The sequence below is a fragment of the Saccoglossus kowalevskii genome, chromosome 19 (genome assembly GCF_978046115.1).
Source record: "Saccoglossus kowalevskii chromosome 19, keSacKowa6.1, whole genome shotgun sequence".
NCBI classification, from domain to species: domain Eukaryota; kingdom Metazoa; phylum Hemichordata; class Enteropneusta; family Harrimaniidae; genus Saccoglossus; species Saccoglossus kowalevskii.
The window spans coordinates 28,706,126-28,710,183 of record NC_140659.1 but is presented as its reverse complement, the minus strand read 5'-3'; the positions used below and the strand labels follow the sequence as shown (position 1 = coordinate 28,710,183).

Sequence of the window (4,058 nt, the reverse complement as noted above, 5' to 3'; positions counted from 1 at the left end):
GTCATTTCCTGCATTCTTACAACCTACATTTACAGGATGTCGCCCTGGATGGTATGGGTTCAGAGATCACTGCTACTATTTCAGTAGAGAAAAACAAACCTGGAACGATGCACGATATTGGTGCGAAACTCAAGGACATTCAGATTTGCTAAGGTAGGTTATAGCTTTATCCTGTCACACTGTTTGAACTTTGACTTGCACTAATTACAGCCGGTGACTCCTTTGATACCTTCCAATCACCTAAAAATACCTAATTTAAGCTTGGTCGCGTCACAGTTTGTACTCGTTGATCTGCGCAACAGTCAAAGTCGCCATCTTTGTTTATATGAGACCCATATATCTCGCGCATGCGTGGCGCGACGACTACCGCCATTTAAAGCAAAAATGTCGGGGAACATGGCGTTGAGAAATTTACTTCATTAAAATTTACCATCATCTAATGTGTATACAACATTATTAGGCGTGGAGATGCCCCCGAACTCGTTTGTCGAATCACATGCCATATTTTGACGTCACTATTACCTTAGTTTGCGAAGTATTTCCCTTAGATTTCACGCATAACACGGATCCACAGTGACCGGAAATGGTCTATTATTCGTGTGGATATAATAAATGTGAATATTCAAAACAGATACTTAATCACATTTTATGATTGGACGACTTATTGCAGTATTACTGGAGAAGCTGAACGTGATTTCGTTGTTGATAAGTTGAAATATCACGAAGTAGACGATGATGGCGCTGTACACTTCTGGATCGGACTGAATGATATAGATGTGGAAGGACAGTATAAATGGTCGAGCGGCGTTCCAGTGAAGACGACCTATTGGAAATCAAACATGCTGCACACTTTTACTCGTACGTCGAAACATATTGATAATTTATAAAAACAAGTCTTTTCAATAATATAGTCAAAATCAAACAGTAGTACCAAAACAGTGCACTACTACAGTTCCGATCGGACAAAAATCTTGTTAAATTTTAAGAATGCTCTTGCACACTGGGTCTAGATGCAAATGGCTGTTTGCATTGACAGTCATCAACCTCAGTAAATACGACGGGCATGTCACCAAAGTAACCCAGGCATTTGTTGGCGAATTATCCCTTTACAATCTTTGGAACAAATATGCATGGCTGGTGATAAACAAAGATATTATACGTTTTTACTTATTCACAATAGCGTGTAATTAATTAATTTCTTTTCTTCTAGATACTACTACTAATAAATATGTTTTAAACGCATCTTCCAATGTGACTGTTCTACAAACATTACCAGATATGCACGCTATAACAACATGTTTCTGGATGAAGTCATCAGCAACGAACACCGGGACACCGGTGTCATATGCAGTTGAGAGTCAAAAGAACGAATTCCTTGTTTTCAACTACAATAGTGTTAAACCACACGTCACGGGAAACGCTGTCCAGTCTACAGTTGACCTCAGTGACGGCCTTTGGCACCACGCATGCGTGACTTGGACTTCAATCAATGGACAATGGCAGGTATATAAGGACGGTGTTCTTGCAGCCGAGGGGACTGGTCTGTCAACTAGTTTGTACATTCATGGCGGAGGGGTATTGATTCTTGGTCAAGAGCAGGATTCGCTGGGAGGAGGTTTCGACGTAACCCAGGCATTTGTTGGCGAATTATCCCTTTTCAATCTTTGGGACCGTGTCTTGACGTCAGATGAAATTGGCGCCAATTTTGCAGACTGCATTGGTGCTGGCAATGTGTATTCATGGGATAGCAACGCAATATCAGCAGTATCAATGACTATTGCACCGTTTCAAAGTGTATGCAGTAAAGGTAATACCGTGAGCTTCTAACCCGAGTAAACTAATCGTTCTTTCTAATTAGTCATGATTTAACTAAGCTACAGTAGTTGCAGCATGCAGTACACGGCGTGCAATCCCAATCCCACAATAATATGCGTTTCTATCAGCAATATCAGCAGTATCAATGTGTCATGCATACGAGATGCCAACAATTTTGACTATGTTGCCTAGTGTTCGATCCATCCATCAAAACGCAAGACCGCGTACGAGTTAAATAACATTGAACGAATAACTGTAATTAATCAAAGGGGGAAAAGGGATTAAATACAATCTGTTTACAAATCTAGGATTTTCCGTCCATTAATGAAGCATTAAACTGCTAGCGCACAATGTATGAGAAAATTACAGAAAGAATGATTTCAGATTTTTACTTAGCCTTTGAATAGACAATTACGGGAATGTACAATAGGGTTGCCTTAAATTACATATTCATGTACACTGTACAGTACGCAAAATTCATATAATGTAACGTGTAGCTTTGAAAAATAAATTACAAAGCTCCCAATAACGTCACGTAATTCCCAGTTATATAGTAGGTTATTACAAGCGATACAACACTGGTCTTCCGGTAATGTAGAACGCAATTCCGAGTGAGACAGCACGTATCCTCTGGTAACGTAGAACGCAGTTCCAAGTGAGACAGCACGTATCCTCTGGTAACGTAGAACGCAGTTCCAAGTGAGACAGCACGTATCCTCCGGTAATGTAACACTAACTGCTTGATAAAGTCAAGATGGCACTATGAAAAATAACAGCACCATAATAAAATCATAATAAATATAACAACTTAATACTAAGGCATAAAACTTACAGATTTCACGTCATTCTTTGAAACAATGGAGTATCAACATTTTACGGAAATATATAATTAAACTCTACAACGAAATTCTACTTACAATGAGTTTGCATTCAGTCCCTTTTGTGACGAAGCCCAGGTGCACAGCAATTGAGTTGTACGTACACGACAAGACACCTCTGACGTGCTGGCCCTAAATACCCACAATAGCTAGTTAAAGCTACTGTCCTTTTTGTACAGTTCCTGCCAGAAAATCTGAACACATAGGCTCCAAAGCTGGCCCAGGCTTATACTAGAGATATAGCCACTTCCCTAGCGCCCCATACAAAAAGCAGAACTTGGCTCGTCACAAGACCCCAGCAAGTGGTTGCCTAAGAACAACCTTCCAGGACTGTGTTCTGGGTGAGACTAACTTGAATTTGCTTTCAGTGCTCACCACGAGGAAACAGAAACAAAGAAATTTGCATACTAATAGTACAGCTGGGCGACCTGTCCTCAACCTAAGCCCTAACTGGCTCTTTGTTTAAAACAATGGCATCTGAAGTGGTATACACTGCAGGTGACTAATTACCGATACTAGATTATAATGTGACACAATGACTATTGCACCGTTTCAAATTAGATACGGTAAGGACAGTTTAAACTGCAGTTGTCAGCGCAAATGCAATATTTTTGTCAAATCGGTTTGAGCGTGTTTCTAGTAAAAAAAACCAAGAGCTAATGTCGACTCTTCAATCCGTATTGGTGAATGTTCTCAATAAATGCTGAACACGCTGGGCCCGAAAGAAATAATCGTTGATTGATTGACTGGTTGGATTTGTTGCCCTGAGAGTATTCGGGTGCCTATGCCCATCAAAGGGTAAATGCATGAAGTGACTAACTTGTGGGACCATAGCTGTTCTTTCTTTAGTAGTCTTTGTGATGGCATTTTAGTCATTTCCGACTAAACATGTTCACTCGAACATTGTTATGCTGATGTTTGATTTTCGAACCCGACGAAGGCGTATGCGATTTTGGTAATTCTAGCCGTTTATAAGAATTTTTTTTTTATGTTCCGTAGCACAAGTGGAGTGGCTATGGTCGAGTTATCCGTCAATACCACCAAGTGCTTTCCTTTGTTTATATTTCGTCGCCTGGCAACCGATAGGACGGTCAGCATGAAGTAGCAAGTAACGCTAACGTTCACTTTAGTAACCGCGTTATTCCGCAATGAAATTATTTCTTTGTAAATTATAATTATTTCACTTATTTCTTTGAGTTTACAAAAAGATCATTCTAAGCTATCAATAACATATTGAAAACCTGTTTAAAAATAAGAAGAAATCAATACAAGAATCCTCTAATAACAAAAACACGCCAAGATTACGGGTGGGAATAGTCTTATAGCGTGTTCACTACCATATGGTGACAAAGAAACTTTCGATGT

General features: G+C 39.7%; 1 long non-coding RNA gene across 1 annotated transcript; it reads right to left on the bottom strand.

The window, feature by feature from the left end:
- Nucleotides 1-2,309: 2,309 nt before the first annotated feature.
- LOC144350798 (uncharacterized) lies at nt 2,310-3,057 on the bottom strand. Its single transcript, XR_013420344.2, has 2 exons — nt 2,733-3,057; nt 2,310-2,575 (listed from the first exon to the last, which is right to left on the bottom strand). It is a non-coding gene; the product is annotated as an uncharacterized LOC144350798 (long non-coding RNA).
- Between the last annotated feature and the right edge of the window lie 1,001 nt (nt 3,058-4,058).